The sequence below is a fragment of the Elaeis guineensis genome, chromosome 3 (genome assembly GCF_000442705.2).
Source record: "Elaeis guineensis isolate ETL-2024a chromosome 3, EG11, whole genome shotgun sequence".
NCBI classification, from domain to species: Eukaryota; Viridiplantae; Streptophyta; class Magnoliopsida; order Arecales; family Arecaceae; genus Elaeis; species Elaeis guineensis.
Genome location: NC_025995.2, coordinates 68,361,255 through 68,384,924, shown reverse-complemented (window position 1 = coordinate 68,384,924; position 23,670 = coordinate 68,361,255).

The following is a 23,670-nucleotide window of genomic DNA, read 5'->3' as shown; positions in this document are numbered from 1 at the left end:
ATGGAAATTAATTTTTAATCAAGTTGAGAATTGAGATTGACATTCAAATTAAGTTGGGGAATCAAAAATTAGTCAATGTAGGGCAAGATAATCAATCAAATCAGGAGTATCAAATAAAAAGAAATCTAGATAATAGCTCTATAGGTTTTGGTTTAACTAGAGAATTTTTAAATCCTTAGGGGTTCAAGCTAAATTGCAATACAAATCAACACATTAAGCACTCGATCTTTTATGAGTAAATGACTTAAGTTAGAATTCTTGTCTCATATATTTTTTAAGATGTTTCACTAATTACATGTCTCATAAGAGTGTCACAAGTAAATTCAGTTTGAAAGTTATGCACCCAAATAATTTCTCATGAAATCAGGTTCATTTTAAATTTAGGTTTCTTGAAGCAATGTGATGTGGTGAACTAAGATAACTAGCTGAATTTAAAATAAAAACTCATGCTCATAAAAATTAAGTTGATACTAAGACTAATGAAGGCATAAAGATCAATACATCTAATACTTAAGTTATAAAATATGATCGTTATGAGCATAGATAAACCATCAAAATCAATCATTCACTTAATAAATTCACTATATATTGATGACATGATATGTAAAAAGTTTAGCTTTTACCAAACATCATCATCCATCTTTTTCTTTATCCCGAAGCATCCATCCTTAAGGGTTTTTCTCTTTTCATTCTATTGGATGCTTGGTATACCTATAAAAATTATTTTATAATTTTTGGTACCCAAGCCATCTTGGGTCCAATAGAATTAGTGCATATGGTTTTTTTTGGAATCCAAATTTATTTGAGCAAAGTATGACTAATTTTCTTAATATTGTATTCTAAAATTTTATGTGCTACTTTATTACATCTATAGTAAATAATTAAATGGTTTTCATGTGAAGCTCTTGAAAACATAGTTTTGACTATTTTCTATTTTCTTAAAGAGTTCAAACAATTTTCAGCTTTGTAGAAAATAGATTTTTGATTTTTCAACATTAATTGAAGCTTTTCAAAACTAAATATGAATTTTTCAGTAATTGACTTTAATATTTCAATCTCTTTTCTTAGTTTAGCATTTTCTTCCATGAGAGAGTTTTCAAATTTCAAAAGTTTTTTCTCTTTTTTCAACCAAAGAGTTCTTTTCTTTTAAAAGATCTTCTTTTTTAATCAAGAGCTTATTCTTTTCTTCAATTAAAATCAAATTTGATTTCTTAAGCTCTTTATCTTTCAATCTTATCCTTTTGTATTCATCCATAAGCTTATGAAAGGCATTAAGTAATTCTTCAAAGATAAATTCAAAAAAGTTTTCAATATTTACTTCATCGTTGTGAGCCATAAGGTAAAGACTTGCAATACCTTCTTCCTCATTTTTGTTTTCATTACTTTGCTTCCCCTTAATTGATGCTTTCTTTTTTCTTTATTTCTTCTTCTTCTTTTTCTTTTCATCCTCATGATCCATGAGGCATATATTGGAGAGCTTCTCTTTATTTTCTTGGAAGCTTAATTTTTCTTCTTAATTTGCTCCCTCATAAATTGTTTCCAATTTCTCTCAAACTTGTTTTGCTGAAATACAAGAAGAAATTATATTGAACTCATTTATATCTAATGAACAATAAAGTATATTTCTAGCCTTGGTATTTAGTTGGGCCATTTCTTTATTATGCTTAATTAATGCATAGGATATATATGGGCCATCGATTATAATTTTTTGTAAATTATAATCATTTGATTGTATGAAGATTTTCATTCTAGCTTTTCAATATATATAATTTATGTCATTAAAGAGTGGTGGTCTCAATATAGATTGGCCTTTGGCAAATGAGGTACCAATCGAGGTTGATATGATCTTTTGCTCTAGACTGCTAGATCAACAACAAATAACAGAGCACCAGCTTTGATACCAAGTATTGTCTAAAAGGATAGCAACCTAAGAGGGAGATGAATTAGATTCTTTAAAAATTTAATTAAATCTGAAATCTAAATCAAATTTATACTTCAAATTAAACTTATTTGAGTGTTTATGAAGAGTAAATAATATATAGCAGCAGAATAAGTAAAACTGTATAAGAATTAAAATGATACAAGATATGCAAAGCAAGAGAGCAAAAGGTACAATACAAACACAATAATTTATAGTGGTTTGGTGCAACCCTGCATCTACATCCACTCTTCAAGAGCTCCTTAAAAATTTTACTATAATTCTTTTGATTATAGCATATTTGTTTTACTTAAGCTCACAAACAAATCCAGTTGTTTCTTTAGGATGACTAACCAAAATCTTATACTGATTATTTTTTGGATTCACAATCAATTCAGTTGATTTTATGGACTCACCAACTATAATCTAACATATCCAATTCTAGGCTTGGATGAGCCTTTATCATAATTTTTTTTTTCTAAAGAAACATGTAAAGAAAATAAAATATAATGAACAAAAATTTCAGCATAAAAGAAAAATAGAAAATAAACTCTTTTAGGTATGAAGAAAGTCGATGAAGAGTTACTCTTTTGATGCTTGACTTCTCTTTCTTGATGCTTGAGAAGATGTAAAAAATGTTGAAGAAAATTACTCCTTAAAAGCTCTAAAATCTATGCACTAATTCCTCTCATTTCTTCTTTTTTTCATGGTATTCAATGTTTCTCACTCAAACTGAAGGTTTCCCTCTTTAATCCTCTAGGCTCCCTTCCTAATTGATTCTCAAGCCTTTTGTAAGCTTGGAAGTGGCTTTTCAGTGAGTTTTGATTATTGAAAGGACTAAAATAGCCGTTAGACCTAAAAACTAGCTGTTGAAAAAGTATAAAAAAACTAGCCGCTATTATTGTCCTAGTGAATGGAATTGGCTACATTTACAGGCGAGTTGGTTCAGTTTGCAGGTGAGTCGGCTCAGATTGAAATCGAGTTGGCTCAAGCAAAGATCCTGAAAATGAAGTTTTCTATCTTTTTTGAGAGAGTTGGCTCAGATTGAAATCAAGTCGACTTAGATCTGTACCAATCTTCTTTCAACATGTCAGAGTTGACTCAAAACCTTCCAGAGTTGGCTCTAAATCTTTTAATTTTATTTTTCTTCATATTTCAACCTCTCAAATTTGAATTTTCTTAGCCCCAATGCTTTCAAATGATATTTACTTCTTCCAGTTTCATTTATCTTCATAATGAGCTATCCAAACTTATGAGAATTTATTCTTTTGAGTATTTTGGTTTGGCATCTTGAGAGAATTTGTCCTTAAGATAAATTTTTTATTTTGAAAACTTAAAAAATCCAACATCTAATTTTGAAATATATGATTATAATCATAAATACTCAAAGTTTGGTAACTGATGCATGTCATAGCATACCAAAATTAACCCTATCCACTACTATATAGATAGGATGAGTTGGGATTATATCTATAGAGATCTTAGTTGATTGTTTTAAAAATATAAAAAAATAAATAATAAATTATAAAAAATTAAGAATAAAATAAAGAAATTATAATAAAAATATTTTTTATTGATCAAATAAAGAAGCATACATCAAGAAAAAGAAACAAAAGTATGATACAAGATGATTTAACAAAATTGATCTTCTAGCTGCACTCGATGGTAGATGCACCTCCTTGAATCTTTCATTTTTCTCCGTGCAGACAGTAGTAGGATGACTGGAAGGCTTGATCTAGGAACTCCGAGGAAGAAAGGTAGATAGAAGTATGGGAATATAAAAAAGAAGGATCGCAGTACTAAGATTAGGACTTCTCCTAGATTTGATAGAAGGCGTGCTAGAGTTAATACCTCCCCTAGACTTATGGAGAAGAGAAAAAGAGGGAGAGAAAGGGGAGTGGCAGCTTGAAGAGAGCTTTTAAGGCATTGGCTTAATGGAGAAGAGATGCAGGGGATGATGCCCACAAAGGGGCCGATGATCCCAAAGATGAAGGTCTTAGGGCACTATTTATAGAGGGGAAGGTAGGGCCTTAGGGTTTTGTGACAAGGGTTAAGAGAGGAAAAAGTGGAGGTCCCTAGGTAAGGGAGGCATTGAATAAGGGAGCGCATCAGGGGCTTTGGAGGTGTGTGGGGAGTTATGGCAGCATGAAGGATTTCTTTTGGCATGTAAGAAAGAAAGGGGAAGGGGCGTGCGTGAAGAATATTAGCATGGCATGGAATAATTAGCATGAAATAGAGGAGGGGGCATCCACTTCTTAAGATTTTCATGAGAGGGGTGGTGACATGAATAAAGACCATTAGATCTTCATGTTACTTCTCTTTTGTTGATCAATAAGTCACGTTCACACTTGGATCTTCATAAAGAGTGATCTTTTAATCTAAGTCCTTGATATTTAAGTCATATTCATACTTGGCTCCATGTGAAATGTTATCTTTTAATCTGGACCCTTGAATCTTGAGCTTGCATCGATCCCTTCATGAATAAGTCATGTTCACACTAGAATGAGAGCTGGTTGCCTAATTCACACAAATCTGATCCAATTTAAATTCAATTTGAATGTATGAATCCAAACTCCCAATCACCTATAAAATAGACTAGAAAGTATCAAATTTTTATAAATAAAGAGTAATTAAATAGAATTGTATGCCTCTAGTGACTTAATTCAAGTATTCATCGCACCCTCAAATATTAGCAGTGTGCACCAAATTATCCTTGAATTGAAAGTTATCTTAAGCATTCGTAATGATAGTTGATACCTAGTTAGACTATTAAAGAGGCACTTTATTAAATTACTAATTCAATCCAGTTAGTGATTGAGTGTTAGCCATAGAAATTATTGAAGATCTTCTTTCACCAATTTTTCACTCTACTCTTTAAGTCCTCTAACTTGATGTGAGCTAGATTTATTATCTTCTTCAATTTCATCTCCTTATTATCTACTATTTTTTTTCTTTTTCTTTTGTCAAAAAGAGATAGTGTAATGTTTTAGCCTCTTGAGCCTTATGGCTGACCTTTGTAGCAAGCTTTCAGTCAATGAATCACAAACCAGTTGGTTTTAGGGCATTAGGTGTAGAACACCCCTCGGACTTACTGACTCGAGTCCAAAAAACTATGAGTTAAGATAGACTCTATAATAGTCTCTTAGCATCCCCACCTTTTGATGCAAACCACAATGCTTACTTAGGTGAAGGATCTCGATTACTCAATAAGACAATGTCTTTTTTTTTTGCAATAAAAAGATTTTAAAAGAAACTTTTGCATACCTCAATCTTTCCACCCAAATTTCCATGAAGTAGATTCTTCATTGAGATAAATAAGAATGGATTTTGGAAGCACTCCATAATTTGGTCTGATATAAACCCTATCATTCATTGGATTTTTTCAATAATTTTTTTCTCAATGTCTTTAAAATTATCTAGACCATTAATCATTCATTGATTAGGGTACTTGATTAACTCCAAATCGAGATAAAATTTAGGTACACAAAACTAATTATTTCTGACTATACTTGAGGACTCAATTAAATTAGTTACTCTCCCCCAACTTAATTTCCATTGTCTCCAATGTTGAGAACCTCCGGTACAACCTGATCAGGATCACCTCGCATGGAACTTGGATGTTACTCTAGCAAACAATGAAGAAAAAGAAAGAAGAATGCTAGGATTTGGTATTGGAGCTAGAGAGGGAGAGAAAGTTAGGGAGAAAAGATCTTGTATTCCACTACTTGCATTATGAAAATTCTAATACAACCTATATATATTTATACACAGCCACTAGGCCCAATCAAAAAATTTTTTTTGCTAAACCCAATACATGAAAGCACTCATTGAACCATGTCTCATATTCTCTTCCCCTTAGACTTAATCCTAATCCAAGCCCTTGAGTTAGCCCCCTCAAGCCCTCCCAAACAAGGCCTCAAGACACTTAGGATCAAATCCAATCCTAGTTCGAAACAGAATCCATGCATGATTCTGTTCGCAACTTGAAGCGGCTCGATCAGACCTCGAGTCGGCTCGACTATCATTCCATTCACGTGCCAGCTCTCTATTTCTCATCTGAGCAGACTCTCTTAGGGTTCCAAGTTGGCTCGACCTGATCTGAGTCGACTCCATCCAGATCCGAGTTGGCTCCTCTACTGGCTAAAGCAAATCTTCATACTAAGACCTCTCCTATCTTAATCCTAGGATCCAACCCTGGTCCTAGCCTCTCGGAGTCATCATTGTAACTCTTGTCATGACCTTCCAAGGCTTGGGAGCACCACACATGCACAACAATCTCCACCTTGGTGTCCCAAGCTTGGGCAAACTCCTTGGCACCCTTCAGTTTCTTGTTGTCCTTCAGTACCCTATACTCATGCATTCATTGCGTCTGCATCCACTGCCACCATAGTGGATCTTCTGCACATCACGCCCTGTACATCGACCCTATATCCTACATGCCTCCACCACCAAGGAACTTGAAACCTGCATCCTTTAAGATATCCTTCTCGATTTTGGTACTACACAGCCTCCACTAGGATCTCAGTATCCCACATCTGCTTATAGTCCAGCTATACATTTGTCCCATAGCTGCTTGTATTCGACTGTGCCCCTATCGCAGCTCCACAGCTGCCTGCCTCCCTAGCTGCGCCTAAGCCATGGTCCATAGCTGCCTATCTCCACAGTCGTGCTTGTGCTACAGCTCTACAACTGCCTGTCTTCTATCGTGCCTGTGCTGCAGTTCATAACCATCTATATCCCGACTGCGCCTGTCCTATGGTCTGCAACTATTTGTCTCCCAACTGCTTCTATGCTGCTTCTCTGACCCCCAACTATCTGTCTCCCAGCTGCGCCTATGCCACACCAAGCAGCTACCTATGCCCCGACTGCATCTATGCCACAACTCCACAATCATCTATCTCTGGCCGTGTCTTTGTTGCATCCCACAACTGCTTGTGTCCCAGTTGCACCGCTGCTCCTTCAAATCCTTCGCTCTTCGTGGACCTCTTTGAAGCTATCTTGGATACACCACACGTGGACCCCCTCGAAACTATCGAGAGATCATCCATCTCTAATCCCTCAGTGATTTTATCGATGGAATCCCTCTCTTCTCCTCCTTTCTTTCGAAGCAGACAATCCTTCTTGAAGTGTCCTATGTTTTGGCACCTGTAACACTTCAAAACCTTCTCCGATCTATCCTTGAATTTTTCTCTCTTTCCAGGTCTTCCTCATCTCTCATGAACAGTGAGCGCCTCTGAAGTAGAGCTTCCCTTGTAGATCTTCTCCTGCTACTCATTCGATCTCAGGGCACCCACAACCTCCTCATACTCCAAGGACTCCTTATCGTATATCAAGGTTGTGATCAGACCATCATACGTTGATGGGAGTGAGCACAGCAGCAACAATGTTCAATCTTCTTCTTTGATCTTTACATCTATATTCAACAAATCAGAACACGTCTGATTGAATCTTTGGATGTGACCAACCAGATCACCTCCCTCAGACATCTGTAAGCTGTACAATTACTTCTTCAGCTAGAGCTTGTTTGTCATGCTTTTATCCATGTACATCTTCTCTAGCTTCTCCCAAAGACCACTCGCTATGATCTCTGTGTTGACCTCTGGTAGAACCTGATCCACCAAGCATATCCTGATCATGCTGAAGGCAATCTCCTCTGACTCCTCCCAATCCTTAATACTAATCTTTTTTGATCTCTCTCTTATCAAGATCTTATAGATTTGCTGCTGCACCAACAAGTCCTTCAATCACTGCTGCCACAAGGTAATATTTTTCTTGCCTTCGAACATCTCAAACTCTACCTTAAAATTACTTGAAGCCATCTCAACCTTCAAGCAAACTACCAGCCCTAACCCTTCTCCAATACCATACCTCATACCGCAACAATAGGATCAAATCTGAAATAGATCTCCTCCACCTTCTTCCAACCCTTCCTTGTGTCAAAATCCTCCACCTAATTGGGAGATCACCATAACCAAAGAAGTAATAGGAAAGAAGACAATGGAAAACCTGGGCACTGCAGAAAATAGGGCTGAACTTAATCTTGGCATCTTCTTCTTTCTTCCACGTAATCGAGCTCTGATATCACTTGTTGAGAACCTTCAGTACAATCCCTTATTCCTAATCAAGATCACCTCACGTGGAACCTTGATGTTACTTCAGCAAACAATAAAGAAGAAGGATGCTAGGATTTGGCGTTGGAACCAGAGAGGGAGAGAAAGTTAGGGAGAAAAGATCTTGTATTCCACTACTTACATTATGAAAATCCTAATACAACCTATGTATATTTATACACAGCCACTAGGCCCAATCAAAAACTCTCTTTAGCTAAACTCAATACATGAAAGTACTCATCGAACCATGTCTCATATGCTCTCACTCCTCAGACTTAATCCTAGTCCAAGCCTTTAAGTTAACCTCCTCAAGACCTCCCAAACAAGACCTCAAGACACCTAGGATCAAATCCAATCCTAGCCCAAAACAAAATCCATGCACAATTTTGTTCGCAACTCAAGCTGGCTCAGTCAGACCTCAAGTCGGCTCGACTACTATGCCACCCACATGCCAGCTCTCTATTTCTCATCCGAATCGACTCTCTTAAAGTCCTAAGTCAGCTCGATCTAATTCAAGTCGACTGCACCCAGATCTGAGTTGGCTCCTCTACTAGCTGAAGCAGATCTTGTTGTGATCCAGGTGGTGTGCCCAAGGCCCAGGGGACCAAGGCTAAGGCCAAGGTCCATCATTCATGAGGGCTTCATGGAGGCTCTAGGGCTAGTTGGGCCCTAGGTTGAAAGGCTGTGGGCCTTTCGGGTTCTTGAGGTCTAGGTTATGTGGGCCTCAAGGGATCAACTCTTTATGGCCAGGTCTGGGCCCAGGATAGGTGAGATTAGGTCGAGTCATGGGTGTACATGGGCTTGGGTTAACCTAATCTCCCATAGAGTTGGTCAAGAGAGTTTTGGGTTTGGGTCACTTGACCCTGTGTTTATATATACATGCACTGTATAGGTTTGATTAAGCCAAAGAATACGAAAACCCTTTCTCCCAAGTCTCTCTCTCTCTTCTCCCTCTCTCTTCAGCTATTCTCCACACCCCAAGAGCAAGAAACCCTAGGGTTTCTTGCCACCAGGTCCATAGAAGGCAGGAAAAGCAGGGGAGGCACTAGTTTTGAGCCCCTCCCCCTTTGTGCCACCAACCATATTGCCTCTCCCTCTCTTGTAGCCACCCAAATATTAGGTCCAGGACTTAAAATCTCTTGCTATGAGGTTGGTATAAGTTTCTCTCAGATCTGGAGTTGATCTGAGATCGTTTGAGGTGCGGGTGAGATCTCCATCAACAGATCTACAGGAAAGGCTGCAGCAAGACAGATATGCAAGGTCTGGTTCTATCTACCTTCTTCTATATCTAGAATATCCTGATTCAAGATTTATAAATTGAAATACCTCGATCCAGGTCTGATCTGGTTGGGTACCAGATCTTGGATTTTTTAGAGGTGATCTTAGAGGCGTTCTTCATCTGGAACGAAAGGCTGACAAAGAAGACAGCAACCAGGCTGATTCGTCAAGGGCCTTCGATCGAGTCCAGAAGTCTCCAGATTTGTTCATTGCTAGTTCTGCTGCACCCAAGGTCCGTGGGAGGAGCCAGGATCATGCTTCAATAGTTGGTATCAGAGCCACAGTGGTGAGGAAGCGGTTCCAAGCACGAGAAGTTAAAGATCCCAAATGCTGAAAATTTTTAGCAAGGTACCATCAAGGTATAGTCTACACTTCTTGATTTTATATTGCTTGTTTGGCTTGGATCCAGTCATGGGCAGCAATATGAAGGTCAATTTTGAGAAATTTTATGGCAAAAAAATTTTTTTTATGTGAAAAATCCAGGTGGAGGATCTTCTGGTGCAAGCAGATCTGGATCAGGCTTTGGATGAGAAGCCTGAGGGAATGACAGATAGACAGTGGGCATCGTTGGAGAAGAAAGCATGCTCGATGATCAGAGGATGTTTGACGGATGCGGCGTTGTATTCAGTGCTGGAAGAAAAGACCCCGAAGGGCCTTTGGTCGAAGTTGCACACCATGTATATGGGGAAGAATATGTGCAACAAGCTAATGCTGAAGAAGAGGTTGTACAATCTTCGGATGCAGGAGAGATCTGATGTGATTGGCCACATTCAGAGGTTCAACCAGTTGTGCACGGAGTTGATGAATATCGGGGTGAAGCTGGATGAGGAGGATAAGTCCCTGTTGCTTTTGTGTTTGCTGCCAGGATCATATGACTCTTTGGTGACTACACTGCTCTACGGCAAGGAGACTCTGGAATATGAAGACATGGTCTCGGTGCTGAGGTCTAATGAGCAAAGAAAAAAGTAGACCAGAGATCGGGCTCCCCAGGAGGGTTTGGCAGTATGGGAGAGGACAGGTAGAGGCAGAGGCAGAAGCAAGTCCAGGAGGCAGTCCAAGTCCAGGAAGGGAAAGAAAGAGATGAAATGCTTCAAGTGCAACGAGTTCGGGCACTTCAAGCGAGAATGTCCACTATGGAAGAGCAAGAAGGGAGAAAGAAGTGGCTTAGAATCAGTGAGTGCAGTTGCTGGGCAGCATGTGGAGGATGATCTACTTGTGGTATCAGATGGTCACAGGCATTACATAGAGGAGTGGATACTAGACTCTGCATACTCACATCACTACACACCACACAGGTCTTGGTTTGCGACATACACCAAGACAGATGAGGGATCAGTGACTCTAGGCGACAATCATCCTTGCAAGGTGGCTGGGATAGGGACAGTCAGGGTGAGGATGTTTGATGGGATTATGAGGACATTGACAAATGTAAAGCATGTCCCGGAGCTGGAAAAGAATCTGGTGTCACTAGGCTACTTGGAGCGTAGTGGATACAGCTTCAGCAGTAGGGCTAGAAGCGGAGTATTAAATATCTCCAATGGAGCTATGGTGGTGATGAGAGGCAGGAGGTTGGACAATAATTTCTATCGCATGGAGGGATCTGTGTTGACCAGAGAGTCTGATGCAGTAGTTGCAGTATAGGACCAGCAGGGGGCTTATAGGATGTGGCACTACCGCCTAGGCCACATGGGTGACAAGGAGCTGAGGGAGTTGAGCAGGAGAGGACTCATCTCTGATCTGGAGGATGGTGCTACAGGGGAGATCTGTGAGCCTTGCCAGATGAGAAAGCAAAGGAGAGTTCAGTTCAACATCAGTACAACCCGTAGTGCAACCCCTCTGGAGTTAGTACACACGGATGTGTGGGGACCAGCCCCAGTTTCAGCTAGGAATGAGGCCAGATACTTCATGACCCTGATTGATGTTTTCTCAAGGAAACTCTGGATTTACTTCATGAGAGAGAAGTCTGAGGTCTTCACCAAGTTCAAAATCTGGAGAGCTGAGGTGGAGAAGGAGCAGGGGAGGAGTGTGAAGTGTCTGAGGTCAGACAATGGTGGAGAGTACACCAGTAGAGAGTTCTAGGACTACTGTGAGGAGTGTGGGATCAGGAGATACTTCTCAGTTAAGGGGACTCCACAGCAGAATAGGATGGCCGAGAGGATGAACAGAATACTTTTGGAAAAGGTACGATGCATGAGGCTGCAGGTAGGGCTTCCAAAGGCGTTCTGGGTTGACATAGTTGACGCAGCAGGTTACTTGGTCAATCGGTCACCTCACACCAGGTTGGATGGCAGGCTTCCAAAGGAGGTGTGGTTTGGGAGGACAGTTGGGTTGGGCCATTCACGGGTATTTGGGTCCACGGCCTATGTGCACATTGGAGCTGGTGAGCGAAGCAAGCTAGACGCCAGATCACGCAAGATGGTATTTTTAGGCTATCCGTGAGGCGTTAAGGGATACAGGCTGTGGGATCCCTTGGAAAAGAAGGTCATCATTAGTCGGGATGTGACTTTTGATGAGGAGTCAGTCCTACAGAGACGAGCAGGCATGGAGGAGTAGCAGGAGCAGAAGGAGGTCCAACAGGGCACTGCTAGACAGCTTACCTCTTTGATTTTGCCTCTTGCAGGTACTACTGGAGGACATGACATTCAAGTGGAGCACCTACCTAATGTGTCTCCACAGGTGGAGAGGATTCAGACAGATGATCAAGGCGAAGAGGTCCAGTAGGAGCGAGCTGGATCGAGGACTGATATCGGTGTTGCCCTACACAAGCCCAAGAGGACCATCAGACAACTGGACCGATATGACTTCGAGGAGATACTGTCATATGCCCTGGTGATAGTGAATGGAGACCCATATACGTATCAGGAGGCTATTGAGAGTTAGGATAGAGAGCGGTGGGTCCAGGCGATGTCTGAGGAGATGCAATCTCTCCACCAGAACTAGATGTGGCGATTGGTATAGTTGCCACAGGGGAAGAGGCCCATTGGCTGCAAATGGGTCTACAGTCGCAAGGAAGGGCCTTCAGAGCAGGGAGGTTTCAGATTCAAGGCGAGGTTAGTGGCCAAGGGATACTCTCAGAAGGAAGGCATCGACTTTAGCGAGGTCTTCTCTCCCGTCGTCAGACATACTTCCATCGGAGTGTTGCTGAGCAATGTAGCAGCTCAGGATTTAGAGCTAGAGTAGATGGATGTCAAGACGGCGTTCCTCCATAGGCATTTGGAGGAGAGGATTTACATGGAGCAGCCACCCAGTTTCAGGGATCCAGGATCAGAGGGAAAGGTTTGTTTGTTGCAGAAGTCGCTATACGGGCTGAAGCAGTCACCGAGGCAATGGTACAAGTGGTTCGACTCCTATGTGCGTAGCATTGGACTTTCCAGGTGCGAGTTTGATCCCTGTGTTTATGTTCAGTCTCTTGAGGATGGTTCTAGGGTGTTCCTACTCTTGCATGTGGATGACATACTTATAGCATGCAAGAGTAGGAAGGTTGTGCAGGATCTGAAGGCATCCTTATCTCGAGAGTTTGAGATAAAGGATTTGGGCCCTGCAAGGAAGATCCTAGGCATGGAGATTTTTAGAGACCGAGCTCGGAGGGTGCTGTATCTATCTCAGGGGGGCTACATACAGAAGGTCTTTGAAAGGTTCGGGATGAAGGGAGCAAAGCCGACAGAGCTGCCACTTGTCAGTCACTTCAGACTCTCGAAGACCATAGCACCATAGACTGAGGTGGAGGCTTAGGAGATGGAGACGGTCCCTTATGCTTTAGGAGTTGGGAGCTTGATGTATGCGATGGTCTGTTGTAGGCCAAACATCGCTCATGCAGTGAGTCAGGTTAGCAGGTTCATGGCGCAGCCTGGCAGGGAGCACTGGAGAGCTCTGAAGTGGATATTCAGATACCTGGCGGTTCAGTTGGAGTTGGCATCTGCTACGAACAGTGAGGAGGTGCAGTGGGATACTCTGACATGTCCAGGAAGGCTCAGGGGCTGATTGGCGGTTATGTAGATGCAGACTTCGGTGGAGATGTGGATACCCGGAGGTCTACGACAGGCTTCATCTTTAGCCTGTATGGAGGTCCTATTTCTTGGAGATAGTGTCTGCAGCCTATCACGGCCCTATCCACTATAGAGGCGGAATACATCGGGCTGACAGAAGCAGCTAAGGAGGCAATTTGGCTGAAGGGTTTGTTGACGGAGATGGATCTTACTCAGGAGGCCATTAGAGTGCACTGTGACAGTCAGAGTGCACTTCTACTAGCACAGAACTCAGTCTATCATGTAAGGACAAAGCACATCGACATTCGGTATCATCGGTCCAGGGAGCTTGTGGAGGATGGCGAGGTGGAGCTGGTAAAGGTACACACCAAGGAGAATCCAGCTGATGCACTTACGAAGGTACTTTCACGGGACAGCTTTCAGAGATGTGTTGAGCTGATTCGACTGATGGATAGAGTGGAGCTAGTTGAGGCCTTGGGACACCAAGGTGGAGATTGTTGTGATCCAGGTGGTGTGTCCAAGGCCCAGAGGACCAAGGCTAAGGCCAAGGTCCATCATTCATGAGGGCTTCATGGAGGCTCTAAGGCTAGTTGGGCCCTAGGTTGAAAGACTGTGGGCCTTTCGGGTTCTTGAGGTCTAGATTATGTGGGCCTCAAGAGACCAACTCTTTATGGGCCAGGTCTGAGCCCAGGATAAGTGAGATTAGGTCGAGTCATGGGTGTACATGGGCTTGGGTTAACCTAATCTCTTATAGAGTTGGTCAAAGGAGTTTTGGGTTTGGGTCACTTGACCCTGTATTTATATATACATGCACTGTATAGGTTTGATTAAGCCAAGGAATACGAAAATCCTTTCTCCAAAGTCTCTCTCTCTCTTCTCCCTCTCTCTTCAGCTATTCTCCATGCCCCAGGAGCAAGAAATCCTAGGGTTTCCTGCCGCCAGGTCCATAGAAGGCAGGAAAAGCAGGGGAGGCGCTAGTTTTGAGCCCCTCCCCCTTTGTGCCGCCAACCATATTGCCTCTCCCTCTCTTGAAGCCGCTCAAATATTAGGTCCAAGACTTGAAATCTCTTGCTATGAGGTTGGTACAAGTTTCTTTCAGATCTAGAGTTGATCTGAGGTCGTTTGAGGTACGGGTGAGATCTCCATCAACAGATCTACAGGAAAGGCTGCAGCAGGATAGATTTTTAAGGTCTGGTTCTATCTACCTTTTTCTCTATTTAGAATATCTTGATTTGAGATCTATAAATTGAAAGACCTCAATCCAGGCCTGATCTGGTTGGGTACCAGATCTTGGATTTTTTAGAGGTGATCTTAGAGGCATTCTTCATCTAGAATGAAAGGCTGACGAAGAAGACAGTAACCAGGCTGATTTCGTCAAGGGCCTTCGATCGAGTCCAGAAGTCTCCAGATTTATTCGTTGCTGGTTCCGCTGCACCCAAGGTCTGTGGGAGGAGCTGGGATCATGCTCCAACAGATCTTCATACTAGGATCTCTCCCATCTTAGCCCTAGGATCCAACTCTGGTCCTAGCCTCTCAGAGTCATCCTTGTGACTCCTCTCATGGCCTACCAAGGCTTAGGAGTACCACACATGCACAACACCCAATGGAAGAAGAGAATCATAATAAAAAATAACAGGAAAGGATACCACCTGAGTTCGATGTGTGCATTCATCGTTGAGAGGTCCTTCATTGTTGGACGTGGTGTGTTTTTGACTCCAACTAGCATGAACGTGGCTCTCCCTCCAACTTGGCTAGTAGCATCACTCATCCACTCCACTATGGAGATTCAACTTGGCTAATTATCTTTTTAGAAATTTCTACAAAATGAAAAGAAACTAAAAAAATATTACATAAGCTAGATTGCCTCCTAACAAGTGCTAAGTTTAAACATCTTCAGTCAGACTTTTATTAAGACTACTTCTAAGAAATTAGATTGCCTCCCAACAAGTGCTAAGTTTTATGTCTTCAGTCAGACACTATAAGGGAGTCCCACTTATAACCAAATTGGGTATGTCCCTCAAGATTTTAAAAGAACATGACCAATTAGGAGGCCTTGTCATCATGACAGTAAAACATCCATAGAATGCTCTACGATGATTAACCCGGACCAATAGAGTGTACTGGACAAGCACGTAATACCAGGGTCTAAAAATATGATCATAGTCTTCATGATGATCAGGAAGGAATTGTGTTTGTTTGGCTGAGATTGGGGGTGGTAGTTTAAGAATTTCTTCAACTATATCCTATTTTACTACAATCCCTTTCTCAGGTATAATGTGTCTCAACGTCATCTCTTTTCGATCTATAGCATGGCATTTTTTTCAAATTAATATTAAATCTGTCTCCATATATCATTTTAACATCATAGAAAGATTTTGAAGATAGTCATTGAACATAGTGCTAACTATACAAAGATCATTCATAAAAATTTTAATATCGTTATCCATCATTGCAAAGATATCCCATCCGACAGTTTCTTTATGTATTTTTAGAATACCTACAAGGTGGCTTCCTAGTTAGGGATTACTGGAAGGGTGTCAGCGGGTGCATCAAGAAGTAGCTTTAGTTTTAGAACAGGTGGTGATTCTAAAAAGAGAGCTATTGGGGGACTAGGTGATGGCTCATATTTTTCGATCCAAAGTAGGATAGTTTTGGGATAGGTTGTATCGACTAGGTTATTTATTCCTATGATATATCGATCTACATTAAAATCATCCATCTCGAAGTGAGCTAGACAGGAATCTAATGAATTTTGGAGGAGAATTATCGATGTAGCTTCCTCCATTGTGTTATTCATTTGTGGTCCTTGGAAAGTCTTAATTAATTTCATCATTTCATCAATTTATCCTCCCTTCCTGTTAAAAGAAATGGGTGATGCTAGGGCACTGGGAAAATGGAACCATAGATAAGTAGGGTGATGATGGAATTGGTTCATCCCACCATTTTGATTTCTCCCTACACATTTCTACCTTAGTCGAATTATTTATGTTGATCTTTTTGGTTGTGCAGGATTGTTCCTGTTGTGATCCAGGTGGTGTGCCCAAGGCCCAGGGGACCAAGGCTAAGGCCAAGGTCCATCATTCATAAGGGCTTCATAGAGGCTCTAGGGCTAGTTGGGCCCTAGGTTGAAAGGTTGTGGGCCTTTCGGATTCTTGAGGTCTAGGTCATGTGGGCCTCAAGGGATCAACTCTTTATGGGTCAGGTCTGGGCCTAGGATAGATGAGATTAGGTTGAGTCATGGGTGTACATGGGCTTGGGTTAACCTAATCTTCCATAGAGTTGGTCAAGGGAGTTTTGGGTTTGGATCACTTGACCCTATGTTTATATATACATGTACTGTGTATAGGTTTGATTAAGCCAAGGAAATATAGAACTCTTTCTCTCAAGTCTCTCTCTCTCTTCTCCCTCTCTCTCCAACCATTCTCCATGCCCCAGGAGCAAGAAACCCTAGGGTTTCTTGTCGCCAGGTCCATAAAAGGAAAGAAAAGCAAGGAGGCGCTAGCCCCTTCCCCCTTGCAGCCGCCAGCCATTTTCTTCTCTCCCTCTCTTTCAGCCATCCAAGCATCAGGTCCAGAACCTGAAATCTCTTGAGAAGAGGTTAATACAAGTCCCTCTCAGATCTGGAGTTGATCTGAGGTCGTTTGAGGTGCGGGTGAGATCTCCATCAACAGATCTACAGGAAAGGCTGCAGTAAGACATATCTGTAAGGTCTGTCTCCATCTACTTTCTTCCCTAGCTAGAATGCCCCAATTAAAGATCTATAAATTGAAAGACTTTGGTCCAGGCCTGATCTGGTTGGGTACCAGATCTTGGATTTTTTAGAGGTGATTTCAGAGGCATTCTTCATCTGGAACAAAAGGCTGACGAAGAAGACAGCAACCAGGCTGATTTCGTCAAGGGCCTTCGATCGAGTCCAGAAGTCTCCAGATCTGTTCGTTGCTGGTTCTGCTGCACCCAAGGTCTGTGGGAGGAGCTGGGATCATGCTCCAATAGTTGGTATCAGAGCCACGGTGGTGAGGAAGCAGTTCCAAGTGCGAGAAGTTGAAGATCCCAAGTGCTGAAAATTTTCAGCAAGGTACCATCAAGGTATATTCTACACTTCTTGATTTTATATTGTTTGTTTGGCTTGGATCCAGTCATGGGCAGCAATATGAAGGTTGAGTTCGAGTGGTTTGATTGCAAGAAAAATTTTTTCATGTGGAAAATCTGGGTGGAGGATCTTTTGGTGCAAGCAGATCTGGAACAGGCTTTGGATGAGAATCCTGAGGGAATGACAGATAGACAGTGGGCATCGTTGGAGAAGAAAGCATGCTCGATGATCAGAGGATGTTTGGTGGATGCGGCGTTGTATTCGGTGCTGGAAGAAAAGATCCCGAAGGGCCTTTGGTCGAAGTTGCATACCATATATATAGGAAAGAATATGTGCAACAAGTTGATGCTGATGAAGAGATTGTACAGTCTTCGGATGCAGGAGGGATCTGATGTGATTGGCCACATTCAGAGGTTCGACCAGTTGTGCACGGAGTTGATGAATATCAGGGTGAAACTGGATGAGGAGGACAAGTCCCTGTTGCTTTTGTGTTCGCTGCCAGGATCATATGACTCTTTGGTGACTACACTGCTCTACTGCAAGGAGAATCTGGAATATGAGGACATGGTCTCGATGCTGAGGTCTAATGAGCAAAGAAAAAAGTTGACCAGAGATCGGGCTCTCCAGGAGGGTTTGGCAATAGGGGAGAGGACAGGTAGAGGTAGAGGCAGAAGCAAGTCCAGGGGGCGGTCCAAGTCCAGGATGGGAAAGAAAGAGGTGAAATGCTTCAAGTGCAACGAGTTCGGGCACTTCAAGCGAGAATGTCCACTATGGAAGAGCAAGAAGGGAGAAAAAAGTGGCTCAGAATCAGTGAGTGCAGTTGCTGGGCAGCAAGTGGAGGATGATCTACTTGTGGTATCAAATGGTCACAGGCATTACACAGAGGAGTGGACACTTGACTCTGTGTGCTCACATCACTACACACCACACAGGTCTTGGTTTGCGACATACACCAAGACAGATGAGGGATCAGTGACTCTAGGCGACAATCATCCTTGCAAGGTGGCTGGGATAGGGACAGTCAGGGTGAGGATGTTTGATGGGATTGTGAGGACATTGACAAATGTAAAGCACATCCCAGAGCTGAAAAAGAATCTAGTGTCACTAGGCTACTTGGAGCGCAGTGGATACAGCTTCAGCAGTAGGGCTAGAAGCGGAGTACTGAACATCTCCAATGGAGCTATGGTAGTGATGAGAGGCAAGAGATTGGACAATAACCTCTATCGCATGGAGGGATCTGTGGTGACCGGAGAGTCTGATGCAGCAGCTGCAGTATAGGACCAGCAGGGGGCTTACAGGATGTGGCACTACCGCCTAGGCCACATGGGTGACAAGGGGCTGAGGGAGTTGAGCAGAGAGGACTCATCTCTGATCTGGAGGATGGTGCTACAGAGGAAATCTGTGAGCCTTGCCAGATGGGAAAGCAGAGGAGAGTTCAGTTCAACATAAGTACAGCCCGTAGTGCAGCCCCTCTAGAGTTAGTACACAAGGATGTGTGGGGACCAACCCCAGTTTTAGCTAGGAATGGGGTCAGATACTTCATGACCCTGATTGATGATTTCTCAAGGAAACTCTGGATTTACTTCATGAGAGAGAAGTTAGAGGTCTTCACCAAGTTCAAGATCTGGAGAGCTGAGGTGGAGAAGGAGCAGGGGAGGAGCGTGAAGTGTCTGAGGTCAGACAATGGCGGAGAGTACACCAGCAGAGAGTTTCAGGACTACTATGAGGAGTGTGGGATCAGGAGACACTTCTCAGTTAAGGAGACTCCACAGCAGAAGGGGGTGGCCAGGAGGATGAACAGAACACTTCTGGAAAAGGCACGATGCATGAGGCTGCAGGCAGGACTTCCAAAGGAGTTCTGGGTTGACACAGTAGACGCAGCGGGTTACTTGGTCAATCGATCACCTCACACCAGGTTGGATGGCAGGCTTCCAGAGGAGGTGTGGTCTGGGAGGACAGTTGGGCTGGGCCATCTACGGGTATTTGGGTGCACGGCCTATGTGCACATTGGAGCTGGTGAGCGGAGCATGCTAGATGCCAGATCATGCAAGGCGGTGTTTCTAGGCTATCCGTGAGGAGTCAAGGGATACAGGCTGTGAGATCCCTTAGAAAAGAAGGTCATCATTAGTCAGAATGTGACTTTTGATGAGGAGTCAGTCCTACGGAGGCGAGCAGGCATGAGGAGCAGGAGGAGGTCCAGCAAGGCGCTGCTGGATAGCTAACCTCTTTGATTTTGCCTTTGCAAGTACTACTGGAGGACATGACATTCAGGTGGAGCACCTACCTAAGGTGTCTCCATAGGTGGAGAGGACTCGAACGGATGATCGAGATAGAGAGGTCCAGCAGGAGCGAGCTGGATCGAGAACTGATATCGGTGTTGCCCTATATAAGCCCAAGAGGACCATCAGGCAATCGGACCGATATGGCTTCGAGGAGATGCTGTCATATGCCCTGGTGACAGCGAATGGAGATCCATATATGTATCAGGAGGCTATTGAGAGCCAGGACAGAGAGCGGTGGGTCCAGACGATGTCCGAGGAGATGCAGTCTCTCCACCAGAATCAGACATGGCGATTGGTGCAGTTGCCATAGGGGAAGAGGCCCATTGGCTGCAAATGGGTCTACAGTCACAAAGAAGGGCCTTCAGAGCAGGGAGGTATCAGATTCAAGGCGAGGTTAGTGGCCAAGGGATACTCCAGAAGGAAGGCATTGACTTCAGCGAGGTCTTCTCTCCCATCGTCAGACATACTTCCATCAGAGTGTTGCTGAGCATTGTAGCAGCTCAGGATTTAGAGCTGGAGTAGATGGATGTCAAGACGGCATTCCTCCATTAGCATTTGGAGGAGAAGATTTACATGGAGCAGCCACCCAGTTTCAGGGATCCAGGATCAGAAGGAAAGGTTTGTTTGTTGCAGAAGTCGCTATACGGGTTGAAGCAGTCGCCGAGGCAATGGTACAAGCGGTTCGACTCCTATGTGCGCAGCATTGGACTTTTCAGATGTGAGTTTGATCCCTGTGTTTATGTTCAGTCTCTTGAGGATGGTTCTATGGTGTTCCTACTCTTGTATGTGGATGACATGCTTATAGCATGCAAGAGTAGGAAGGTTGTGCAGGATCTAAAGGCATCCTTATCTTGGGAGTTTGAGATAAAGGATTTGGGCCCTGCAAGGAAGATCCTAGACATGGAGATTTTCAAAGACCGAGCCAGGAGGGTGCTGCATCTATCTCAGGGGGGCTATATACAGAAGGTCTTAGAGAGGTTCGAGATGAAGGGAGAAAAGCTGGTGGAGCTGCCACTTGTCGGTCACTTCAGACTCTCGAAGACCATGGTGCCACAGACTGAGGTGGAGGCTCAGGATATGGAGAAGGTTCCTTATGCTTTAGGAGTTGGGAGATTGATGTATGCGATGGTCTGTTGTAGGCCAGACATCGCTCATGCAGTGAGTCAGGTTAGCATGTTCATGGCGCAGCCTGGCAGGGAGCACTGGAGAGCTCTGAAGTGGATATTCAAATACCTAACGGGTTCAGTTGGAGTTGGCATCTGCTACGGACAGCGAGGATGTGCAGTGGTATACTCTAACATGTCCAGGGAGGCTCAGGGGATGATTGGCAGTTATGTAGATGCAGACTTCGGTGGAGATGTGGATATCCGGAGGTCTACGACAGGCTTCATCTTTAGCCTGTATGGAGGTCCTATTTCTTGGAGATCGTGTCTGCAGCCTATCACGACCCTATCCAGTACAAAGGTGGAGTACATCAGGCTGACAGAAGCAGTTAAGGAGGCAATTTGGCTGAAGGATTTGTTGACAGAGATGGGCCTTACTCAGGAGGCCATTAGAGTGCACTGTGACAGCCAGAGTGCACTTCTATTAGCACAGAACTCAGTCTATCATGCAAGGACAAAGCACATCGACATTCAGTATCATCGGATCAAGGATCTTGTGGAGGCTGGCGAGGTGGAGCTGGTAAAGGTACACACCAAGGAGAACCCAGCTGATGCACTTACGAAGGTACTTCCATGGGATAGCTTTCAGAGATGTGTTGTGCTGATGCAGCTGATGGACAGAGTGGAGCTGGTTGAGGCCTTGGGACACCAAGGTGAAGATTGTTGTGATCCAGGTGGTGTGCCCAAGGCCCAGGGGATCAAGGCTAAGGCCAAGGTCCATCATTCATGAGGGCTTCATGGAGGCTCTAGGACTAGGTGGGCCCTAGGTTGAAAGGCTGTGGGCCTTTTGGGTTCTTGAGGTCTAGGTTATGTGGGCCTCAAGGGACCAACTCTTTATTGGCCAGGTCTGGGCTCAGGATAGGTGAGATTAGGTCGAGTCATGGGTGTACATAGGCTTGGATTAACCTAATCTCCCATAGAGTTGGTCAAGGGAGTTTTGGGTTTGGGTCACTTGACCCTGTGTTTATATATACATGTACTGTGTATAGGTTTGATTAAGCCAAGAAAATACAGAACTCTTTCTCCCAAGTCTCTCTCTCTCTTCTCCCTCTCTCTCCAGCCATTCTCCATGCCCCAAGAGCAAGAAACCCTAGGGTTTCTTGTCGCCTGGTCCATAAAAGGAAAGAAAAGCAAGGAGGTGCTAGCCCCTTCCCCCTTGCAGCCGCCAGCCATTTTCTTCTCTCCCTCTCTTGCAGCCACCCAAGCATCAGGTTCAAGACCTGGAATCTCTTGAGAAGAGGTTGATACAAATCTCTCTCAAATCTGGAGTTGATCTGAGGTCGTTTGAGGTGCGGGTGAGATCTCCATCAACAGATCTATAGGAAAGGCTGCAGCAGGACAAATCTGCAAGGTCTATCTCCATCTACCTTCTTCCCCATCTAGAATGTCCCGATTTGAGATCTATGAATTGAAAGTCTTCGGTCTAGGCCTGATCTGGTTGGGTACCAGATCTTGAATTTTTCAAAGGTGATTTCAGAGGCATTCTTCATCTGGAACGAAAGGCTGACGAAGATGACATCAACCAGACTGATTTCGTCAAGGGCCTTCGATCGAGTCCAGAAGTCTCCAGATCTGTTCGTTGCTGGTTCCGCTGCACCCAAGGTCCGTGGGAGGAGTCGGGATCATGCTCCAACAGTTCCATGACCATTTCATTCTTGAGAGTCATAATCATTTGTTCAAAAAAAATTATAAAGACATTAAAACTTCTAGCTAGATATTGTCCCTCAGGATTATTCTTAGGCTGACTAGGCAGCTCTCCTTTTTCCTCTCTACTAAATGCGATTACTGGTTGATCAATTTGGCTCTCTAGCTTAGTGATGGATTGTGTGTGGGAGCAGAAGATTTGTCGGATATCTTCCTCAAAAGAAGGGCTGTAACTAGGTACAGACTACGAGGTATGCTGGTGTTGGCTATAGGATGGATTTCAATACTGTAATTGTGTCTCTGTAGGATCAGGTTGACCACAATCTGATGCATATGGGAGTGAAGGGTCTAAGTGTTGACTTCTATCCTGTCTAATAATTGGAGAACTTTCTCTTCAAATGATGGGCTATAGGTAGTTGGAAAAAGTTGATATTGTGAATAAAACATATCATAATCAGACACATCTATGAACGTAGATCCTTATAGTATCAAGGTAACCACTGGTTGTAGTTTTCACAAAAAAATTGGTTGAACCCTCCATCCTAGATTGTAGTCATTAAAGTATGGATTATTTTCTGGTTCATAGGCTATTTGGGTTTGATCTTGATGAACTTGCTCATACATAAACTCAGAAACTTGGTGCATGGCTGGGCATGCAACTTGTTGTGTAGGAAGAAAAGATGTAAAGGGAGAGTATCTAATAGTCAGTAGGCGATCTCATTTATAGGACAGCTCATCCTTTCTGCTGTAGAAATCTATATTCTTAGCATAGATCTAATTTATCAGATTATTCTAATATTTTAATATAAATCAAAGAGTCTAGATCAAAATAATCTCCTTCTATTTTTTTTTTAAGGAAGAGGGAGAGAAGAAGAAGAAGAGAAAAGGATGAAAAAAAGAAGTTCTAAAGATGATAACCTTAAAAAAGTTCTAGACCTAGAGAGGATAGATAAAAAGGTTGTTTTTAATTATTTTTGTTGGTTTTTCAAATAGGTGATGAAATTAAGTCAACTCTATGCTAGGATTATCCCAGACCTAGAAAGCTCCTAACTGTTCCAAGTAAACCATTAAGCAATCCAAGTGCAAACCTAACAAACCAACTAGCCAGATAAGTGTAAGGTTGGTGGAGGTCCCCCCATTGCTTTTCTTAAACACCAACTAAGTTGGTCAGATCAGCGAATGAAATCAATTAAAGAACC